The sequence below is a fragment of the Tyto alba genome, unplaced genomic scaffold (genome assembly GCF_018691265.1).
Source record: "Tyto alba isolate M040663 unplaced genomic scaffold, T.alba_DEE_v4.0 Super-Scaffold_2, whole genome shotgun sequence".
NCBI lineage: Eukaryota > Metazoa > Chordata > Aves > Strigiformes > Tytonidae > Tyto > Tyto alba.
This window is the reverse complement of record NW_024881282.1, coordinates 70,278,294-70,303,976: the sequence shown is the minus strand read 5'-3', so window position 1 is coordinate 70,303,976 and position 25,683 is coordinate 70,278,294.

The window sequence follows — 25,683 nt, the reverse complement described above, 5'->3', positions numbered from 1 at the left end:
AGACAAATCTCTGCATGTGAGGTATTTGTGCATGCAAGTTAAGAGAATACAAAAGGTGGCAAATACAACAGCCCTGAAGGTCTGTATCCTGAGAAATGTCTGTGCATCGCTCAGATAAGCATTGCTATGCAGACTCTGTACACAGCTTAACATTCAGAGGGATTTTTCCATCAGATTTCCATCTTTCTCTACAGTGCAGATAGTAGAAGGAAAACTTTTCATTAGCTAATAGAGGATCTGAGTGGGAAGCTGCTTAAATTATCCAGAAATGATCAGGACTGTGAGAGGAAAAGGGGATCTTAGATTGGAGACACTTGCCTCCCTGAATTCAAAATCATCAGCTAAAACAGCCTCTGGCATTATGTCCTTAGGCTGAGTCCCCCACCTTTATCAGTCATCCAAATTCTAAAGCTGGCTCTCATTTGCTTTTTATTTCCCCAAGCAGTGACTGAAGCAATTCCTGCTGCTGGCAGCAGCCCAGCTGATGCAAGGTCTAGCAGACAATGGCTGTTACAAGTGTTTTCAGCTCACCTCTGAGATTCTGAGATGCAGGTCTCTAATGACATGCCTGGACTGTGATACTAAAAATACAAGCCACTGTGGGTTTGTGTTGTGTTTTTTTGTTTGGTTGTTTTTTGGTTAGTTTGGGTTTTTGTTTTTTGTTTTGTTTGTTTTTGTTTTTGGTTTTTTTTTTTTTGGGGGGGGGGGGGGCATGGATTGTTTTGTTTTGTTTTGTTTTGTTTTGTTTTTTAAATGTCTGAGTAGCTTGAGGAGATTTGAACTTTACCTGCTTTCCAGAAGAGTGTACCATCATCACTATGTTACAGAATACTTTGGAAATGAGACACTTGTCATTATCTTTGCTCAAACTGAACCACTCTGAAGCCACAGGTCCAAGACCCAAGGAACTGATAAGGGAAAAAATAATTTCAAAGGGCCTTTCTGTTTAGGTAAGAAAGTAACTTTTTGCAGAGGTAGATCTGTTGGATCCTGGTGCTTAGTAAACATTTTGTCAAATTACCGTTACATTAACAAGATCCTTTGAGAACACTGAAGAGGACAAAGCAGTGGTGACTGTTTTTAGGCAGATTCAGAAGTTAGGTAGTACCTGAAAGTAGCGACCTAGATTGAAGGCATATCAGAGTTGGCTAAACTGGGAGTTGGGCAGCATGTATTTGTTCTGATTAAGTCATTTGGATGGAATTTTTTTACTTAATTTTAATTACCAAAAAAACTTATCTTGTCCTAATCTGGCCTACTATAAAGGAAAAGAGATTCACCCTTCCAGAATTAAAACTAATTTATCCTAAGTTAAATGCCTAAACTATATCAGGTGAGCTGCCTTTAAAGTTTATAGTTGGGAAACTGTCTCTCCCCAGTGATTAGAAAAGGTGCCTAAATTGCTAACAACTTGCTCGATGCCTAGCATGATGCCTAAAATCCAGACAGATCAACTTAGATGATGTAAATGACACATTAAGATTCCAGCATGTAACATTCTAATTATCTTAAAGCAAATTTTCTTTCCTTTTATGAGCTTTGTTTTTTATTTTGAAAAGAATAGGGACTCCAACTTTTGATATGTCAAATTAAGTGGCACGTCACAGTCCTGCTATAGAGAAAAAAAATAATTGTATTTGTTCAAAGGCATCACTTGCAGAAGGCAAGTGATATACTGAGGAAGAAAGGAAGTGGTATACTAAAGAAGAGAGGGAAATAATTTACATCAACAGTGTAAGCTAACCCATTATCTGCCTCTTCTTTAGCACAATGATTTTGTACGTAAGTTTTAAAACAATGATAAAAAATGAGCTACCTGAATTACAGAACCTACGAGATATATTCTTAATATTTGACATTTCCTTTAAAGTTTCACTGCCTACATTGCAATGTTAATGAAAGCTGTTCTGGAATTAGTAAAATCATATCAACAAAGGTTAAGTGAGCTTTTGTAAATGCTAAAATTCCAGAACCTGAACTCTATTTGATGTTCAAAATCTCTCTCTGATTTGAAGAGAAATTTCATATTTCTCATTTGAAATTCTGGCAAAGATGACATCTGAAACTTTGGTATATTACCTGTATCAGAGTAATAAAGGTATGCTCTTTATTTAGAGGTATATGTTTTAGAGATTTTTTTAACATTATGAAACCAGATTGGACTGATGGTATAACTACACTTGCTAGCAATATTGTCAATTACTATGTGCATAAAAGGAAACATCAAACATCTTACTTATCCGTATCATCTGCCCTTAGCTTTCCCCTTCTACTGTCAATGCATGCAAATAAATAGGACATAACAAGAAAAGTATTATGTATTAGTAATTACCTTTAAAGTTTATTTCAGTCTTCTGTGCAGCTTGCTACAAAGACTTTTATCTATGCTTACTGGTTCCATGCAGCTTTAGTTTTGTTTCCAGTAACAACTTTTATATGAAATGTTCCACAGAAAACAGACAAAAAAGTGATAATGAAAAAACAGAAAGGAAAATGGCAAACTAAAATCCTGTGAAATATGCATCATTAAGCACAGGTAATCATCAAATATTGCCTCTGAGAAAGATCTCCCAGTAAGCCTGACATTAGCAGCAATTTCTACTTTTTTCCTAATAAAATGACTCCCTTGGGCTAAATCTTGCACACCATTGTCACAGGCACAGGTAAAGATAAAACACTGAATTGAGGAACTTAAGGATCTCGGGCTACTACCAACATGAACCTGGTCCTCCAATGTGACTGTTCACTCAATTTCTTTTCAGGATTTAGTGTAACAGACAGCTCATGCTAAGGCCCGATGTATGCTGGGGGAAACACCATTACACCAAAGTGAGAGCAACACTCACACAGGACACAACAGACTGGAAGAAATAAGGGTTATTCCGCAGCCATTATCCCCTGCTGCTTACTATCTGCATCACCTCCTAGATTTTTGCATACTAACTTCTTGGTAGTTTCTTCAGAATCCACTAACTTATGGAAATGGTATACACCAAACTCTCAAAGCTGGAAGGTATAAATATGTCAGTTTAACCAAAAAGGTTTTGATGAGGATCCAACAACAGGTGACTTGGTGAGGATTTTGTGCTTACTGGTGTGGTGATACAGGGAATGTCCATACCTTAACAGAGAAGGAAGGACAACAACTCTCACCATTGGCTAGATAAGTGTTTTGCTTATAGGCATGTGAGTTAGAGAACTTGTGAGTTACTGCAAAACTTGTGAGTTATTCAAAAATGTGTGGTGAATTTGTGAATTAATGAAGTAATTAATTACACAATTCATGTGTTAGATGAGTCTGTACAAAGAGGATTGAGCCCTTGTTGCCCTTGTTTGCTTTGTTTCTTTACCTAATGAGCTCATGAAATAAAGTTTAACTTACAGAGTTGTCCTATAAATTTGAGAGGTCCAAATGCACCATGACATCCAGTCATTTAGTTCACCCAAGCACACCGTTCATGACTGAGTTTCTTTTACAAACTTCATACTGGAAACTGCAATAAAACATAATGAGGGTGGGCTATAGCCTAATACAGCATCACGACAAAGCAAGTGTTCTCATCTGGTAGCAGGGAAATTTATCACAGAACTGCAAAATCACAGAATCACAGAATAATTGAGGTTGTAAGGGGCCTTGAGAGGTCATCTGATCCAACCCCACTGTGGCAAGGCCACCTAGAGCAGGTTGCTCAGGATAATCTTTAGAAATTTTTTTAACATCTCCAAGGTTGAACCCATGACCTCCCTGGCAACCTGTGACAGTGCCTGGTCACATTTGCAATAAAAGGGTGTTTCCTGATGTTCAAGCAGAATCTCCTGTGTTTCAGCTTGTGCCCATTGCCTTTGGTCCTGTCACTGGGTACCACTGAAAAGAGCCTGGCTCTGCTTATTTACACCCTCTTTTTCAGGTATTTACATATATTAATAAGATTCTCTCTAAGCCTTTATTTCTCCAAATTGAACAGTCCCAGCTGTCTCAGTATCTCCTCATAGAAGAGATGCTTCAATCCCTTCATTATCTTTGTGGCCCTTCACTTAACTCTCTCCAGTAGATCCATATCTCTCTTGTACTGGGGAGCCCAGAACCAGACATAATACTTCAGATGTGGCCTCACCAGCACTGAGGAATGGGGCAGGATCACCTCCCTCAACTTTCTGGCAACATCCCTCTTCATGCATCTCAGGATACCACTAGTCTTCTTTGTGGAAAAGGCACACTGCTAGCTCATGTTTAACTTGATGTCCACCAGGATCCCCAGCTCCTTTTCTGCCAAGTTGCTTTCCCCTAGAATTTCTGCAAAGCTGTTGGGTCTGCTCCAGTATATACTGGTGCCTGAGGTTTTCCCTTCCCAATTGAAAGAGTTCACACTTCTTGTTGAACTTCCTGAGGTTCTTGTCAGCACATTTCTCCATTCTGTTGAGAAGTCTTGGAAAGCAGCATGATCCTCTGGTGTATCAGCCTCTTCTCCCAGTTTGGTGTCATCAGTAAACTTGCCGAGGATACACTCTGCCCCATCATCCAGATAATTAATGAAGATGTTGAACAGTGTTGGATGCAGTATTTACCCCTGGTATACACTGCTAGTTGTTGGCTTCCAACTAGACTTTTTGCCACTAATCAAAACCATCTGGGCCCAGCTGTTTAGCCAGTTTTCAATCCACCTTTCCCAGCATAGACATATTTTTGGCAGATCTATTTGCTAGATTTGCAGCACCTGCATGGTGGTTTTGAGTATCATAGTGACACTTAAAATTTCTGTGTGGATTAGCTCTGACAAGCTGAGGGGAAGATTTAAAGACATATAACACCTGCTGACCTTTTTAAAAGAGCTCAGACTAGCATCACAAAGAACTTCAGTGTGACAACACTGATTTTTTTTTTCTTTGAGTATCTGACAATGTATTTTTAGTTTCATTTCCCTCTATTCTACCTTAATTGATTCTTGACCTTTGCTTTTCTGCCAAATATCCAGAGCGTCCATACCCTTCATATGGTTGGATAACCTTTTCCCCTTTTTGGTCCTCATATACTTTCTCCCTTCTGTTCACTTTTTCCCAAGCAAGACCATGCAGGACTCTGAGAATATCTGCTATAATAAAAAAATAACTGAGAAAGCAAATTTACCTCATATAAAAGGCTATCATTCAGTTGATACAAAAGTATCTCAAACCATTACAAATCTTTTTCTTCTTTTTTATTAAAAAAAAAAAAATACTGTACAACATCATTAGTCATGTCTTTTCTGCAGTGTTATCTTTTAAAATGTACTCGGTCTAAATACTGAGGTGGGGAAAAAAAATTGTCTTGAGACAGAGAAAATATACTGGAATTACACTGGAAAGACATAATACAACAAGAGGTACTCTAGATGAACTATGAATTCATAGTGCCTGAGAACTGATTGCTTTCCCTGTTACTGTAGCAACCAACATGGCTGAGCTTGAGCCCTGCAACAGCATTCCAAGGAAGCAGTGAGACAGTGGGAGACTCCCTGCGACAGGGGATGAAAACTCCCATCGGTCAATCTGACCTGCTGCTTAGGGAGGTTTGCTGCTTGCCAGGGACTCAGATCTGGGACTTTGTGGAGGGACTGCCAAGGTTTGTCCAGTCCTGCACACCAGATGGTTGTGCTGCCATTCAAAGGGACCTCACCAGCCTGGAGAAATGGGCAGAGAGGAATCTAGTGAAAACCTACAAAGGGAAGTGACAGGTCCTGCACTTGGGGAATAATAATCCCATGCACTACTACAGGCTAGGGGATGACCAGAAGCTGCTTTGAAGAGAAGGACCTGGCAGTCCAGGTGGACAAGAGGTTGAAGATGAACCAGCAGTGCACCCTTGGAGCAAAGAAGACCAACAGCTTCATGGTCTGTGTTACACAGAACATTGTCAAGATATGAAGGGAGGTGACCCTTCCCTTCTCAGCACTGGCAAGACAAATGGAGTGCTGTTTCTAGCACTGGGCTCCCTGTGGAACAAAAGCAGTATGGACATACTGCTCCAGCAAAAAGCAATGAAGATGATAAGGGGATTGTAGCATCTGACATGCAAGGAGAAGTTGAGAGAGCTGGGACTGTTCAACCTGGAAAACAGAAAGGTCAGGGGGAATGTTATCAATATGTATGAGTACCCGATGGAGGGAATAAGGAAGATAGATCCAGAATCTTCTCAGTGTTAATCTGTGAAAGGACAAGGGGCAACAGGCACAAAATGAAATACAGAAAATTCTACTTGGACATTATAAAAGAAAACTTCTTTACAGTGTAGCTGAGCACATGGCATAGGCGTAATTTCCCAGAGTGGCTGTGGAGCCTCCATCCTTAGAGATATTCAAAACACAAATGGGCACAGTCTCGAGCCACTTGTTCTATCTGACCTTGTTTTAAGCAAGGGGGATGGAGCAGGTGATCTTCAGAGGCTCTCTCCAAACTCAATGCTTCTGTGATTCTATAATTTTATTTCAAGATGCTTGCTTTTATGAGTTTACCTCATATGACCTTTTGTGGAGTTCATTATCCTAATAAAGCATTAACCTTTACAATATTTGAGCTAAATTACAGTAAAGGTATTTCAGTTATCTTTACAACCTCATAGTGAAAGGTACAGTGTTAAGTACTACCACAGTGAGAACCTCTCCTGGAATACTTTGTGAAGGACAGCTTTTATTGCAGACCACAGGCATGTCTTAGACTTTACTTCACCAGACAGATATAGTATACAACACAGTGTTGTTATAAACTGACAAAACCCCACAGGTAAAGAGCTCTTTCACAGTAAATTTTCATGAGGCTAATGACCACCCATATCTGAAAAATGTAAATAGAATTTTTTTAACATTCTTAGGGCTTTTTTGTGACTGAAATCAGAAATTCTCAATCTTAATTTGCTTAAGTAGCATCACAGATAGATCTAGCTCCATGCTAGATTGCTCATTTACATAAGAAGACATGATGAGCAGTTCAGGTAGTATTTGCGTACCATTCAAAAATTATTTGGATAACCAGAGTGGTGGAAGCCCTTGTATATAAGCTATACAGACTGTTGGTACTTAAGGCCTGAGCACAAAAGGGAGACAAGAGAGTGTTTTTTTTCATTAACAATCACAATCCAATGAATGCAGAAAAGAGTTAAAAATAAAAGAAAAATAATAGAATTAGGGAAGGCACTTTGGTCATTTCTGAATCAATCAGCTTGTTCCCCAGCTGGATAAGCTGAAACTATTAATAGGTCATTCATTTCACAGCACAGCAGTAAATCAGTCACAGTGTAATCTGTTAGACAGTAAACCAGTATGTCCTTCATTCTTCACACTGTTTGGCCACTGGTTTGACTTTTTTCAGTTAAACTGTACTTAAGCTAATTTGTTGTATTAGACATTCCAGCATCAGAGAAAATAGATCTCAAAGAGAACATCAAGAGTTTATCATTCTTTCCCAGGACAGGATCACCTCCACCTTATTCAGCCTTGAAAGTTGTCTGCCCAGTCTGTTCTCACAAACTTCCAGTAATGATAATTCCACAGCCTCCCTAGACAGTCCTTTCCCATGATTTATGGTTGAAAATCTTTTCCTAATACATAATCTAAATTTCCTTTGCTCTAATTTAAGACCATTACTTCTTGTTCTATCCAAGGCTGACACAGAGAACAGATTATTCCTTTCCTCTTTGTAACTACCTTTTGCATATCAAAGAGTGCTATTTTATATCCCTTCCAGTAATTTTTTTTCTTCAAAACCTATCCTTTCTTCAGAGGTCGTGTTTTCAAGAACTCTGCTCATTCTTTTTGTTCTTTTCTGCAATTTCTCTTATAGCATCATTTTATAGTAATACAATGTTAAGATGATGAATTTAAAAAGTTGAAATCCTTTTAATTTGGAAACCTGACATTATGTGAATGTCTAGTTTCACATTATTCTAGTTTCATAAGACAATTTCAGGGGCATAGTGTGTAATAAATTTCAAAATAATAGCTTTAAGCTTTACAAAGTTAAGTCACTCCTGGATTTAGATGCAATGGGTTAAGGTGTTGCTGATCCCAATAGTCAATACCTCAGCCACTCAAGTTTTCAATCCATACCTCAGCTGTAGAGCTCACCCTCATAAATCAGCCTGTGAACGACAACTGTTGAAATACGAGTGCAGATTCACTTCTGTCAGCTTTTTCTATGATGGCAGTAACCTTCAGCAAAGGGGCAGAATGAGCAGCTGGAGGCTGCAATGCCTTACATACCACATCTGTTTGCTTCAGTATGTGCCTCACAGCCCTTTAAGTAACCCTAACTAAATCTATTTTTATGTATTCCAAAAGACCACCCTTGCCACCTCCCTGAAGGCTGATTACTTCACAGAGCAGTTGTGGTCATCAGCTCTGATTATCTATCAGCTCCTAGACCAGACAATTTCTTACACAAGAGAGTAACTTTGACTAATGGGAATATGGTTGCTCACACCATATTTCTCCTTCTGTAATGAGAGAGCGTGATCATCTGATGCGACTGTCATGAAGTACTGGACTGCAGACACTTTGGGGGATCCTTGCTGTCCCAAAATCTCAGACTCCCAGGCAAAGGGAATTCAGATTTGCAAGAATGGAGGGGGGAAAGTATCAGTTTGATGCAGAGGGGTAGTGGGGGAAAAAGTGTGAGAAAAACATATTTTTTAACAGAAATGCTGACTACCATAAGCTGAAACAGCACTAATGATGTAATAGTGTTAATGACACTATTTTTTTCTATTGTCACTATACAAACAATTCTACAAAAAAGCTCAGGCCTTAAAGAAAGGTCAAACATTTCCATCCATCATGTCTCTTTTTCCCTGTTCTACTCTTATCACCTTGTGCTCAAATGTTTCTGCTCACCTGATCCTCTATATAGCTATCAGCAATACACATCCTTTTATTGAACAACCAGGGTTAATATCTACTTGGACTTGTATATCAGTCATCTTATATGGTGGTACTTTTTAAATTCTTTGTTCTAATTTCACATAAAATCTTTTATTCTCCATGAAAGGTGTTGAGCTCACAGCTTAAGACACTTTTTCCTTAGGGGTCTCCAAGTGTGTTAGAGACCTAAACCCCCATTATATTCAAAGCAGATCTAGTAAAGACAGTCAGTGAAGAGCTTTTCAGTTTTGTTGACTGAATTCACATGAATCCTCAACCAATTAATTCACAGTTCTTATCAAGGATTCACAAGAAGTTCTAACTATTTCAGACTAAGGGGTAGAATGCATGACCAGTTTTGACTCCAATCATTATAACATACTGTACTACATGAGAAATGTAGGTGAGAAACAATAAAAAAATATGTAAATCTAGATGAAGTGTTGGGACATCTGAAGCCTGTAAATGATGCAGTGAACTATCTGGTATTAGATAATCTACTCAGAATCCAAGAATCCAAAGTGACTTACTAAACTTGAAATACTGATTTTATAAATAGTTCCAGCACTTTCTACTGTCAAGAATCCAGACTTCATAGAAATGGCCAAAACATTACAGAATTAAAAGTCACCTTCAGGGCAGAGCCCAGAGACGGTTTCAAATTCCAGAAAATCCAAAAGCCAACATGCACTGCAGCCAAATTTTGGAAACAAAGGAATAGGCTTCTTTTAATTTTCATATTTTCTTAAGACTTCTCATGAAAATGCATTTATATCCCCCCTAGGGGGGCAATGATTCTTGATGCATCATGTTTGACAAAGCAATTGTGACTTTTCAGCATCTGAATAAATCTTTTTGGTATTTGTCTTCCTGTAGAATAATTATATAATTTTGGTCACTTATGCTGCATCTTAAACTCACTCATATCTACATTTCCACTTGTTTTTGACTATTTTATATTGTCTCAGAAGCAAGGATGAACAATCGTCATATCTTATTTCAATACAGTTTTCAGTAGTCTGTGCATGCATAATTTTTCTTAGTTTTTTCCTATTGAGACCAATTTTCATGCCTTTCGGCATATTTTATTTTTTGCTTCTGGACTTTTTCTATTTTGTGCCTGTTCATTTTTAAAGGCAACTAGAGCTGTGTCCCAGATGTGCTATTTTGAAACTACCCTGATATGAAATGGAATACAGTCCATGAACATGGGGAAACATTGAGCCAAGCAATGAATAGGTAAATATCCTTTCCCTAAAATAAGGATTTGGCAGAACAAGTTGCTCAGCAGTTACCTCAACTTTGTTTAAAATATATTTCTCTTTCACTGCAAGCTAATTAAGCATTTACCATTTATTATTATTGTTTAGTACTGTATCATAGTATATATTTACATGAATAGTGCAATTTCCAAACTTTTCCCTCTGAAACTTTTGCCTACCCAGTTCACCTTCATTCTGAATTAATATGTCTTTATATGAACCACTTCCTTTATTGAACCCAATTTTATCTCTTTCAGCCTCAATCACAGACTGCACTTAGTCTTGTCTTCTGAGTCTTATCTTCTGAAGAGTTTGCAACAATGACCTGCTTGAATCATCTTCGAGGTAGATTTAAGAAGTTCAGTCACTAAAAAGGAAATTTAAACTAAATGGAAATTTGTGCAAGAGTCTAAATCTTAGAGCCATCACTTGATCATTTTTGAAACAAACTTACTTTGACATTAAAGGGAGTTTGCCTAGCAAAAGGAGGGGAAGCCTTACTGTCTATCTTCAAGTGACTATTATTCCAATATGATATTGAAATGTTCTCTTGAAATGTTTACATCAGATATTGCTGGAAGGAAATTAGAGATACCTGTAAGAGCAAGAGCAGCACAGAAGACAAAAGCTTCAGGATGTTATTATTCAATCTTGTTTTCTATCTGTCAGCAGTATTGATATAGTAACTCTTTCAAGTGATATAATGAAAGGGTATACATAAGTCCACTTCAGTCCTTGCTTTTGTCACAGTATCTGCTTCCTGAATAAAGTCTGCATATAAATACCTGACAGGAGAGAGGAAAGATGGAGATGAAGCTGGACTTCTCCCAGTGGTAACCAGTGAAAGGAGAAGCTATGGGCACAAGCTGCAGTGTGTAAAATTAAATTTAAACATAAAGAAAAGGTTTTTTACTGTGAGAGTGGTCAAACACTGGAACAGGCTGCCCAGAGAGGTCATGGAGTCTCCATCCTTGGAGATATTCAAGACCCAGCTGAACACAGTCCTGGGCAATGTGATCTTGATGACTTATGAGTAGAAGGATTGGACTAGATGATCTCTAGATGTGCCTTCCAACTTCATCTATTCTGTGATAATTGGTGATTCTGTGAATATAAAGCATTCAGGTATTTAATTAATTTTTGGCACTTCAGATTACGGGACCCTGGATGAAATGCAACATAACACATAATACAGGTTTTCATTCAGGGATTTAATCTCCTCTTGCACTCAGGGATCACATCAGCAGCCCTCAAAATGTGTTTGTCAGAGGAGAAGAACTATACCAGGTCTTACTATAACTTCCCTCCTGCACTTGTCAATAATTAACTCATGGTTGTAGATTTCCAAACACAAGATATTTCATGTGCTCTTAAATGTTGTTCTTTAACGGAGAGACAATATGGATGGTATCCTGGTTTCAGCTGGTGTATTTTGTTCACGCAGGGTGGTGGGTTTAGTCCCCTGGTTTGCTACTTGATTTGCAGACACCAAATTTTAGTAATGATCACAATATCTATGACCACTATATCTATGAAGAAGTAGCAATACTTACCAATATCAGATTCTGCTCCTTGAAGGCCTGTGAGGGCATATGGGCATTCAAGCACTGCATGAGTAAACTGATTCCAGTCTCATGCAATTGAACAAGAAGTAAAATGAAAATGACAAAATAGGTCAAATATGATTTATATTTTCACAGATTCAGGCACAACAACGAAAATGAAAAATAAGTTTAAGAAAGTGAGCTGTTAACAGAAGAGGTATGTAAAAAAAGTACAATAAAATACCCGATTATATTGATTCACTAGTGTGAACCATTGGCATTAAACTGCCATGAGAGCAGTGTAACACATTATCATCATGGATTTATGAACGTTTTACACAACTGATATTTGTGGTCCATGATTTTAAAGTTGATAAAGTTGATTCTGTTATTGCATTCTCTACATCTTATTTGTTATACATTGAATGGTGAAATATTGTAAAACACATTGATTTTTTCCCTTCTATGTGATCTTTTGTCTCTCACAAAAATGCTTTCGACAAAAAACATCATGCAAAGTAGCACTATACTCAGAGAGAAGATAACACATTTTTCTATTGATCCTGTTCATAGGTGCTCATAAGCTAGACTGTTGCTCATTGCCATAACTGTTGATCTGACAAAATCACACACACTACAATCAAAAAAGGAGCCTTTTAAGCCATTAAACTTGTATCATTCACTAGGGAACTATTTCTCCTATTACTGAAATTAGGTGAAATAAGAGTTTTCTCTTACTGTCTAAAATTGATTTGAAAATGGTGAGTAATCACACAAAATGATCTGAGATTGCACAACTAAATTCTAAAATGTCTCAACAGAATAGAGATATTTTTAGCATTAAGCATTTCCCAGGGAGTTTGGAACCCATAATATGTTTTTAGACCAAAATAATGCAAGTGTAGTCTGAAAAATGCAGTGTTACTGAAGACATTGTGAAGATTATTCTGTCAGGAAAGTCAACAGGAAATTTGTTTTGCAGGAGATGGAAATGAGATGGAGAAAGAATCGAATTCCTCTGTCCTTGTTCTATGATCTACCAGCTTCCAGTGAATGAAGCAGACATAAATCTGGATTCCTGTGATAATTCTTCTTAACTAAAAGAATCTGAGTCTGAATGTCTCCTTCATTTCACCTCAGTTTACAAAACTGGAAGACATTGCCTATTTAAAGTGTCCCTGATGCTAATCAAATAGCAGAGAATCTGTTAAAACAGTGGGAAACATGTTATTTCCAACCCTGAAGAATCGTGCCAGTTTGATAAAGCTGTACCTCATATTTAGTTTCTCCTAAATCCTAGTGCAGAACCTACTTCTATAGCAACAAGACATGAAGCTAAAGCCTAGGCTGAATTATGATTCCCATCTGAAAAACAGATGAATTCTCTTTTTTTTCTGACCACATTTCAGGTGTGATCATGAAATACTCTAAGTCATGTGATACTCTAAGTCAGTAAAAGCAAAAGAATCTCCAAAATAGGACTCAAACACTGCAAATAATGTATCTATTACAGATGCCTGAAATCACACGCAGTACTTTCAGAACCTGATATGGCAGAATTAAGAGCATTGTGTGATACATTTCCAGGCAGAATTTATAATTTATTTCCTCTGACGGAAAAAGAGAAAAGGAAGGTGAAATAAAGAAAGCCTATATTACAACAATATCGATTGCATTTGTTAAAGTACCTAATTGTTATAATTATGGTATGGTTTATAACTACAAGACAAGAAACCCAAATTCTTTTATTCTTTCAAAATACTGTTTTTTTATATACCAAACCAACATCACAGTAAAGAAAAATGGAAATTACTTCAATTCTGCATCCTCATGTGAAAGGAAACGTACTTTTCCAAGATGAATTTTCAACCACCAAGAGATATAGATTGCAACCTAATAGAACCAATGCTGTGCAAACTTATCTGGCTTGACATGTTCACCACTTGCAAGTATTCCAAAGTGGCATAGCTCCAGGACTTCTTGTTTACTCCTAGACCCATGGAGATCCCTAGGTTCCTAGGGCATAGCTCCAGGACTTCTTGTTTACTTCCTAGACCCATGGAGAATCCTAGAGTACACGCACTGTACTCTAGTAGCCAGGGCTGACTTCCATGGGGGATAATGGAATCTTTTCCCATCAGAGCTCTGCCAAGGGTTGCCTAAGGAAAGATTTTCCAAAGTTATTTTCTTCTTAGTAGGTGTGAATGGGGGTGGTGCACATGCCAGCAACAAACATCACCATAGCACATTGGCAAACTAAATGCAAATTGGGACCAGAATATTCTTCCCCTGCACAGTGGCCCTTGTTCAGAGGGGAGGGCACTCATCAGCTCAGAAGCTTTAGGGCCACCACAGTTAAGGTCCAAGCTCCAGGCACCTGTTTGCCTATTGCACCCAGCAAAACTGACAGGCTCCAGTTTTCTACTGGAAATATGGAAAATTATAGTCATCTGAAAATGGGTTTATATCAACAAATATCTTGAGCAGAGTCTGAAATTAATTTACAGGGTATATTGGGAAAGTTGTGTCCTAAACCTTCACTATCTCCTGGATTTAGGAATCTTCCAGGGGCTACCCTCATCCTATTCATAGCCCACAGCCATGCTTTGTCACCTCATAGCTGCCATCTGTCTTCATCCAAGGAATTGAATGGTTTTCTTCTTTTCTTACTCTAACATAGGATGCTATAAACTAGCAAATATCAAATTACAAGTTATCATATCTCAGACTAAACATACTAACCGCTGTGTGCAGTGTGAGATTTTGAAGATCAGCATACTGGACACAGATCTCTCTAATTCCTTTCTGAGTCTGAGTCTTGTGCCACTTACAATTCAGTACTTTATGTTGCAGTCATATTTCCATTGACTTCAATGAGAACAATGAATATTCAGGTCTGTACACATTTTCACAGAAGCATGTGCTGAGATTAATTTTCCCCAGCATCTGTCCTCAATAACAATCTTGTAAAAAATGACTGCAAGAGATTTTAATCGTAAAACATATAGTTACATACATCTCTGACAAAATACTGCATTGAAGTATATAAACTACACATGAGTAAAGGATCTTGAAGTGATGCATTATTTCTTCTCATGTATTTCTGGAGTATTTCTCACACTTGCTTATGACTAGAACAATATTTAGGAATACAGTAATAACAGAGGGCTGGATTACCTTTTTGTTACAGTACTCTTGTAGGATACCATGGTATCCTACGTAAATAATAATTTAAAAAAAAAGTATTCATATGTCAGGATTTGTAGTTTTCAGAAGATCATTAGTTCTGACCTTGGAAATACCAGACTGTGTTTCAGGAAAAGTCAGTCATCTATATTTCTAAGTATTATTTTCCATCTTGACACACTGACTACTTTAGGGATGAAAGGCTCTGATGTGTTATTCCATTCAGGGATAACAGAAGTGTTTAAACCCTCGGAGCCTTATAATCATTCCCTTATACTACATATATTTTTGTGGGACCCTTTTCTTTTGAAATAATTATTTATTTTTATTTAATAATCTTGCTTTCTTAAACAAAAATCCTTGATAAAACTTCTACATACCATGAAAATAAAATCTAGGAACATCTTGCTGTTGAATAAAAAATGGACTGATACAGTTAACTAGCCTTCCTTAAATGCTTCATGAATGTGTTGATACAAAGGAGAAATATTTTTTTACCCATGTCTTTGCCAATAGTGCACAAAAAAGACTTTGTCCAAAATGTAAGTTACCTAACCCTTAGTTATTTATCTGCTGTGCCAAAACATTGCGTGTATGCACAGATGCTGAAATAGGAGTTTTTACAAAAAAATAAAGTGGAAGGTCCCAAAAAATGAATGTAACCCTCCCACTATTATCATTTTGCTGAAAATATTGCTACAATGGAAACTTGATTTCAAAGTCAAGTCAAAACCTATTTGTTTTAACATTTATTTTGCACAACACTTCTCCAGAATTGTTTGCTGTTGAGCTGGTTATGACATTGTGATAAGAAAATAGATTTTTTAACATGAGTGAACAACAGTGCTCATTGACATGTTTGCACTGTCTAGCCCTACTTATTTTTTTAATGAAATTTTCCCAACATAATAATCAAGTTAACATTTAAAAATTAGCTGCTTTGCTGCTGCAGGTTTTCTCTACATATCCTGGATTAGAGGGTTTATTTATATTAACTTTTTAATAGCTTCATATTATGGATTGACTCAATATATGGTCACAACACTTTCAGGACAATTATTATGTATTATTCCAAGCATGTGCTTGCTGGTGTCTACATGTGTGGCTATAGAAAGAATACGGTTTATTATGTCAACATTTTGCCTAATAATTTTTTTATAAGCCATTAGTTCTTAATTGTGTCACTGAATTTCAAGAAAAAGTTTCCAAGAACAAAAACACTTTACATATAATTAAAGTAATCCAAAAGATTTCATCATAAAGATAATTTTATCATCATTTAATTTGAGGACTGCAAGAGAAGGAATCTTCTGTCATTTTGCCATATTATACTATTTTTCAGCATCAGCTTGGCAGATGTTTTTAAATTAGTTCTCAGTGGTTGGTAGGAAGATTCTTAATAAAATTAGGTGACACTGGACAAGGCTCTACCTCTTAATTTAAATAAAGAGATATATAATTAAAATATACTTATAAAAAGTAATAATAAAATTAGTTTACATGTGCAAATATAGAAGGAGAATCAAGGAAAAAAAATAAAAATATTCCTATACACTACAGCCTTCTCAGATGTTTAACTGTATGCCACTTAATCTCTCAGTGGAGCTCATCTCACCTAAATACATGTGACTAAAAGTTGACAGGTGGTTTAAGCTGATCATGTAAGGGTCCCCGTATAATCAAGCAAAAGAGAAATGTGTTTTCCCACCTGTACTAGATATGTTTTAGGATAAATCATCTCTTAAAGGGTCTTATCCTTTGCAACAGAAGAAACTTAAAAAACTAGTGCAGACCAAAAATTAAATTTTACCTGCCTAATGTTGGTAGATTCCTCCTCAATTCCAGAAACGTTGTCATTTTCATTCACAAAACCACTAATCCAAGATAAATTCTTTCTATTTCCTTATGTTTTCCTTTTACTAGTTTATAGTACAGATCATCAACTTTTTTTTTATATTTATTTATGTGATTATTTATTTTTATAGCTCTCCACTTCATCTATATAAATAGTATTTATTTTGCCTGTCTAGTAAACTTTGTTTCTCATACAGAATAAGAAGTTGCAGAACTTGTAGAAACTAATTGTTGTGGTTTGAACCTGGTCGGCAGACAACCACCAGGCAGCCAGTCTCTCTCCCTTCTATTCCAGAAATAAGAAGGGACAGAGAGACAGGGCTGAGGTTCGAGATAGGACTGGGATGGGGAAAAATAACCCTTTATGGTCGCGAGCAAAAGGCAGACTTGTTAGGGGAAGAAAAAAAGAACACATATTTATTACAGACACTAACAACACATAACAGAGTAGGACAGTGAGAAGCATTGCCACATCTTGAGAACACCTTCCCCCCACCCCTCCCTTCTTCCTGGGCTCAGCTCTGCTCCAGATATCTCCACCTCTTCCCCACAGCGGCTCAGGGGCAGGGAATGGGGGGTGCAGTCAGTGCTGCCACTTTCTTCCATCTTCAGTGGGGGGAGTGTCTGGAACTTGTTCCCCCTGATCCATCATGGTCCCCCCTCTCACAAGAGACAGTCCCCCACAAACTTTCTCCAACATGAGTTCCTCCCATGGGCTGCAGCGTTCCCCACACCGCTCCGTCATAGGTCACTAACTTCCTCCGACTGGATTCCCTCCCACGGCTGCAGCCCTTCCCAAGCTGCTCCGGCGTGGGACACCCCCGCATGCTGCAATCCTCCCAGCGCTGAATTACAGCAGCGGGGCTACCTTTTTCCATGAGACCCCGGCCTTCTTCAGTCACAGAACCTTAATTAACCAGGCGGAAGCCACAGGCCATAAATCAATGTCTGCTCCACCGTAGATCTTCATGGGTGGCATGGGGGGCCGCCCTGCCGTCTCCCCACAGGATACAGGAGGGTCTCTGCTCCAGCACACCTCCCCCCTCCTTTCTTCTTCCGTTCCTCCACTGACCTTGGTGTTTTCACAGCTGCAGCAACTCCTCCTCACAAGTCTGACTGCACGTCGGCACGTCCCTTCTTAAATACGTTATCGCAGAGGCACAGCCGATTGGCTAGGTTTTCAAGCAGAGATGGAGCTGACTTGGAGCTGGGGGAGCTTCAAGAAGCTTCTCACAGGGGCCCGCCCCTATAGCCCCCTCCCCTGCCACCAAAAAAAACTCCACCACTCACTCAACCCAGGACACTAATGAAAATTCTAATTTTAGTTAATGACCTTTATTTTAATTAGCCTTCACAAGATTCACATTAAAAGGACTTACTGAACATCAAAATGGAGCCTACAGTTTAGCATGTTCTTAAGTGAATTTATAAGAGGTAAACATGTAAAGATTTTTGAGATCAAGATCCCAGATCTTGGACTTAATGGCAAAAGTGTTTTTCTCTGAAGTTATAATTTTGAAAAAATTGCAGAGAAATGTTGGAGATGTGAAATGAATGAGAAGTACAGGTGTTGCTTTTTTTCATTAGCAAGTGAAGTAAGGAATTGAATAAGTTCTTTTTTTCAACTGCTTCAGTTTAATGGCTGCATTGTTACAGCTATCATGCATTTAGCAAATTAGTGAAACAAAATACTCAGGTGAAGAAAATTCAAATATATGCATCCAGCAATACAGTAAATGTTATAATTATAGCAATATAAATTAATAACTTTGCATTTGCTTGAGGTGTTAGAAGTAGACTGCAAGGAATGAACCAGTTTCTCCAAAGACAGAGAGACTTCTGATCAACTAGGAGGGAGTTCCTGAGGTAATTTTGATAGCAATTGCCTAAACCTGACATATTAAATAAGGGGTTTTTAGCAACAGGCTGTAGAATGATTTTTCTTGAAACTGCGAGGGTCAGAAAAAATTGGTTGTAATAACATCTAATGCTATTTCCAAGACACAAAGAATATACTGGGAGGTGTTCTACACTAATTAGTTCCTGTCTTTGATTTCCTACTTTAGACTCCACATGTTATAGGAAGGATTTATCTGATGGAATTTATTGAGGTCAATCAACAACAGCCTTTTTCTGAGAATGAAAAGAAAATGTACTTCCACAGCATGGCTCATCTAATTGAGTGTCCCAAATAGGTTGAATGGACTCTGTCCTACAGTTCTCTCTGTTACTACCGTGAATGGCTAAGTGACTAGTTGAAATGGAGACACCTGCACTACAGATGTCAGGTGAGAAGAACACTACAATAAATTTCTTTCTTACAAGCATATGAAGAAACTTCCTTTTATAAACTCAAACATAATAATATAATACTTAATTGACACTGCTTTGGTAATAAGTTCTCACTTAAAAATACACCCATAAAGAAATTAAATTAATGTTCTTGCATGTCATCATTATTTATGAGGAGTTTTCACCAAAAATCACTAAGAAAATGTCATTTTTAGTCCCAAGGTCTACTATTCTCTAAAAAATCTCCACTGGGAATCAAACACTGTTCTTGAAGATGGAGAAATACAGCCTGTATTTCTCAGTTCTTCTCTGCCTTTGACATTGATTATGGAAATAATTTAGAAATGACTGCAGATTGTAACAGTATAAAACTATCTCTAGTCTCCATGGTTAAATAATTAATTTAGGTAATTTCTTTCACCTTTAGTTCAAGACTAGAAGAAAATAAGAAAGCATGCTCAAAGAGCTCCTTAAACTTTCACTGAAATTATGTTGACCATTTACAGCTGCAGAAACCATGCCCTGAAAATGCTACTGGGTAGAGTTTAGTGAGGTACTACAGATATAAAGTGAAGATTAGTGGGTGGAAGGTATCTGTTCACTTTTTATCTTAAGATACATAAGGAATCATATCCAGCAATTATTTGGGAGACTGTAGTCACTGAAAGTGTTATCATAGATTTATTTCAAATATTAGAGAAAACTTTATATATTGGAGAAATACGATTTTGTTAATTAGCATTTCAATCTCAGAGTAAAAAGAACAGGCAATATGTGTATGTAACATATCTATGCTTGCCTCCACAAAAACTATAACAGTGTCTCTGAAAATTGATGTTTATAAATGAAATGGTAACTTTGCTTTAAAAAATGCCTAACTGCTGTATTTTAGTTAATGTTCTCAAACTATAAAATAATAAAATCCACTGTTAAATGTTCTCATGAAGACGTTTCTGTGCGAGTAGGCATCTGATGTACTGTTTACGTCTTATTTCTCTTAATTTCAACCAGTGCTAGAATAACAATATGAGAATATACATATATTGTATAAATAACTAGGAAGAGAGAGGGAAAAATTCTTATCTATCTGAGTTATTCTTATATACTTATACAACTGGAAATATTCACTGATTTCCCTGAAGCTCTTTTAATGTAGCTAAGATCAGAATTTCATCCCGAGGGGAAAGAAGGAATATAAAATAAAGACTCTTTTTAAGGTAAGTTAATTTTAAATAGCTATTAGAAAAAAATAATTATTTATTTGAAATCTACTGCACATTTTTTTTTAAAAAAAAAGGTAATGGTGAATATTAGGTTTTGCATGTGTAAAACCTATGTGATATTTGGAAAATGGATTCTATAACAATAGGTTAGATTACACTGGGCTGAATCTATGCATGAATCAGAACAAAATTTTTGAATATATACACCTTTTTCATAGCAAAGTATATAAAAGTAATACTGTATTTTTGGAAATGTAAATTCTATTACAATTTTGTTATAGTCTCTATATATTTAGCATTTGAAAGGAAACAAGCTTCTTAGAAATACCATGGATAAGGCATATTAAAAAAACATCCTACGACTGCAGAGAGAAATAAATCTGTACTTTATGTAGAGGGATGTGAGAGCAAAAATGAACATTAAAATTGATTTGCCAGTGGGGCTTTATTTCAGCCTGGTTTGAAGAGGCTTCTGCCTTTAACTGTACATATTTGTCTTCAAAAATAGAGTCACATCTTCCTGCCTGCTGCAAAAGAGCTAACTTGATGTAGAAAGCTTTACACCATTTTCACTCACCTTCATGTTCTGAGGTTCTTACTAATGGGAGGATCTTATCAATCCATACATATACATATATGTATGAAGGTAGGGTGCAAAGAAGGAAGAGCTAGGCTCTTATTTTGTGATGCTCAGTTACAGGACCAGAGGCAATGGGCATAAACTGACACACAGGAGGTTCTGCTTGAAGATCAGGGAACACTTTTTTACTGTGAGGCTGACCAAACACTGGCACCGGTAGCCCAAGGAGGTTGTGAAGTCTCCATCCTTGGAGATATTCAAAAGCTGTCTGGACATGGTCCTGGGCAACCGGATCTAAGTGTCCCTATTTGAACAGGGGTTTGGACAAGATGACATCCAGAGGTCCCTTCAAATCTCAATATTTCTGTGATTCTATGAATTCTGTCTCCTGGCATAAATGCAGGTTGCCTGAGATTATTTACTACAATTCAATGTGTGTCTCTAATATTAGTAGACTGCAATAGTTCACAAAGGCAGAACTATACAAAGCCAGAGAACTGGTCTTAGTTTTGCAACATAAAAGAGAAAAAGAAGCTGAGATAGAAACCTATAGGTTAACTCAACAGTGTGAAAGGGTTTGTCATGAAAGATTAGATTCATTGCATCTCTTAATCTGTCTGAAAGTTTAGAAGTTTTGAAGAAAACAGAAAGTAGCTATAGTGGCTTGTGTGTTCTCAACAAAGAGAGAGAAGAAATTCTGTAGATAATTCATCTACCCCAACTTTTATGGCCACTTCTCTCAAACAGATTTAGAAAACAATCTAGATTATTGATTTAACCTTGGGATCTGATATTAGAAGATGGAAGTTAGTCACTTGGATGTCTCAGTGACTAAGGAGGTCCTTCACAGTAACGTCTACCTAAAAGGTCCTTACCTGGGCTCACTGGGTTTCCTTGGCCCAGACAGGCAGTTTCTCCCAACAAGTACCTCACAAAGGAAATGCAAAATCCTATAAGGGATGTACAGGATGATCCAGAAGGAAAGACTTCAGATTCAACAGATCCCAACTTTTGACAATTACCTTAAGGAGGTTTTTCTACAGTACCTGACATTTTTAAATGATCAATATTTAAATTGTGGGCACATCAAAAATTAAGAAATCCATAGAGGTAAGTAAGCATAAGGACAACATTGCAAGACATGAAGAAAATTATCTACAAATAAAATAAAGGACTTCCTGAGGTCTTATCAATTTGGGAAATGAATAGAAAGCAGGCAGGAGACAACACATGATGACAAGGTGGTTGAGAGAATTGATAGACTTTAGAGGCTGTTCACCTCAGGTTCATGGCTCCACATGGGCTATGTCAGCATTAATAAAATTGTGTGCTGTTCGATGAGTGTCCAGTGACTTATAAATTGGTAGCCTTGTTATAATAGCTCCTGGACAGGTGCCTTCATTCTGTAATCCTTTGTGAAGTTAACCTGAGAAGTTGGATATTTAAATAAGCATAATTAGCAATCTACTTATTTTATCACAGAAACATTCTGAAACTGTGAAAAGTTTAATTTGAGAGGATACAGTTAGCAGGTTTTATTTCAGGGATTAGAAACAACAAAGAGAGATGTTTAAAAACCACAATAGACAGATCTTAACTAGACCGAGAACGCATTAAGTAATCAGTTTATATATATATATATTTTTTTTAATAAAAATAAAAGAAAAATCCAATATGTCTGTCTTACACTTTGAGATCTTAAGTGTTGATGAAATCAAGTGGGAACACCTAGTAATCAGAAATGTGATTGCAATACACATAAACACAACCCTAATCTATTTATCGCACAGAATAAGATGAGTAAAATTATCATGACACTCATATTAATTACAATTTAATGATAAGGAATTAAAATTTGTATGCCAGAAAACAGTTTTTAATGATCTGTGTTTAAGAATTTGATGTAATGAAATAGGTGAGGTCATTTCAGAAATTTCACAGGCAACAAGAACAATTCTAGATGTGTGACAGAAATTGAATACTTACAAGAGTCTTAAATGGAGTGCTAGCACCTCATTTAATTCACTCCACCCAGTCACTGAAAAAGACTGTAGCAAAAATGGCATCTCACTCTCTGCTCTTATTATAGGAGTCACCTATCTGAATCTGTTCATTAATTTTGCCTTACATTACATATTCCATGTAAGTTTCTTGTTCTTACCTTTAAATACCTCTTTACATGGCTTTCCTTTTTGCTTTTAATTCTTCTTTCTGACCTTTCTTATAACAATTCATTTTAGTACATTCCATCTAATTTTCTTCATATGTGCTTCATATACAATTCCTTCATGTATTAAAAAAATCCCTTTTCTTTCCGTCCATCCAAATCCCTCCTCACAATCCTGAATATTTCTCTTACATATTTTACAAATTGAGGTTGGTTTCTTTCTTTATTTCTCTTTTTCAAGTTTTTTCTTTCCTAATTCTGTATAATTTAATCTTTGACTATCCATGTGACCACTTCAAATGAGACTTTAGACTGTCAGATACAGGCCTGTCTCCTGAAATCCCACACCTGTTTAATATTAATAAAATTGATAGAGTACAACAATATCTTTAAGACTGATAGTTAGCTGTGTCAGAACTTCTACATTCCTCTACATCAAATATATAATAAAGGTTGCACTTATGCTGCACAAAATAAGAAATAAACATTAAAATTTACCATTTAGAACTAAAAATTCACTAGAATTTTTCAATGTGTAATATTCCCAAGGCATACTAATGGTGTCTAGGCAGTGGGTTCAAACACCTCCTATCAAAAACTGTTTGGTCATAGTGTTGGGCACCTGGCTCTAGGTGATGCTGTTTAAGCAGGAAGGTTGAACCAGGTGACTTCCAGAGGTCCTTTCCAAACATTCTGTGTGATTCTGTGTATCAAGACATTAAGGATATACTTCTGTATTCAATTACACTAATACAAACCCCACTGACTTTAGCAGAAATTACATGTCTATACATCTAAATACAGAATTTGTTTTTAAATTTTTTTTTTTTTAATAATACCTGTGTATCAAACAATGAAAAAGTTAATAGCATTCATCCCTTGGAAGACAAGAACTGTCTCCAGAAAACCTCAGAAAATAAAACTGCAGATACTAAACTAAAAGTCAAACCAGATGTTAATAGACATTATTTTAAATCAAAATATTACCATCTAGACTAGTTATTTTTAATTTCTACATTGTTCTGAACTCCACAGTTTTAAATACCACCAGAGAGACCATAGCAATTGCCCTAGAAGGATAAAGTATTTATTATTCTATATCAATGAAGCACTAGAGACATTTTCAGTATAATTTTTCAAGCCTGCCATTTAGGGTTGTTACATACTTCAAACAAAATGTTACCCATCTGAAAACAGTGTTTCATGAAAATCAAAACTTTCTATGGAAAGACCATTTCTGGTATAAGTTGCATTTTCCCACCCATGGCACACCCAGAAGTTTTATAAGAGGGAGACAGCATCATGCATCTTGATCAACTGAGTCCTAGAGTACAAAGCTTAAAAAGTAAGTGGAGAAATTGAAAATGGAACAAAAATTCCACAAAAAACTGTGAACAGGCTTAATTCTGTCTAGAGGCAAAATACTTCGATTTTCCAAATTATTTCTGTCTTTTAGAATCTTCTATTCAGAAATAGAGTTTTGAAGAAGAAAATCCTACCTCAAAATACCGGATGCATTGTGGAATTTACAAAAACAAAACAAAACAAAAAAAATTGCCTGAAAAATAAACATAAATTTGTATTTTGGATAAGACAGTAGATTTTATATAACTGCACAGTCTGTATTTCAGAGAGAAAGAAAAATATGTATTTTATGCCCTAGGGAGGGGAATAAGAAAAGCTTTATCATGTGCTGTTGTCCCGGCAGAAAGCAATTTGAAGAATTCTTGCTCTGAGAGTTAATCAACAGTCAACAGAACAGGCTTTTCAAAATTGAGAAACTTTGTCCTTCTTAAGAGATAATAATAATTATGCTTTACTTGGGCCTCCAAGATTACAGGCTAACAGATTTAAGTCTACTTGAGTAAAATATGAAATTCAGTTGCATATAATATCACCCCAGGTGAAATCCTGGGGATTTTTTTTTTAGAAGAAGAAGAAATAAATAAAATACAAACTGTTCTTTTACAGATAATAAAACAGAGATGTAACCTTTATTAATTAACTGAAGAATGTCTGAGCGAGTAAGAGTTGCAGAATAGGGTTTCCTCTACTTAATAAACTTGGTCATGTTAACACCTAACAGTGGGTATAATGCACCACATTTTGTGCCTGTGCAGCACCAAGCATCAGGTTTGCTGTTTGCACAACATCAACCATATATTACACTGCAATACATTTTAGAAATAATCGTAGTTCTTTCTGCCCAATAGCTGGTCACTGTATACTGAAACATTCATACAAAACATAGAGATGAAAATGGGCAGCAGGCAGTAGGTACCCAAAAGGATGTCATCTAGGCATATACTGCTGCCAGGCCTATATGTAGAAACACACTTGTACTTTTGATTCTTCTTTGAAATTCCCAAGAAACTCTGTGATTATTTTCTTTGGGACCAAGATGCTGTCCTATACCTCATTTGGAATGTGTCCATCCCATTCAGTGTTTTACTGTAATCTACACAGTAATGATAATGAATATATAATACAGCAAGGACATCAGCTAAGAGGACCTTATCTATCAGCACAGGTACCATATTCAGAATTTTATGCACAGGCTTGTACTTCAGTATGTATTTCATGAATAGGAGCCTTGATATCATAATATCATTGGTTTTATGTGATCGTGTTACTGAAATTTTAAATTTATATTGAGGACAGCCATTACTGTCTGTGTACAGTAAATG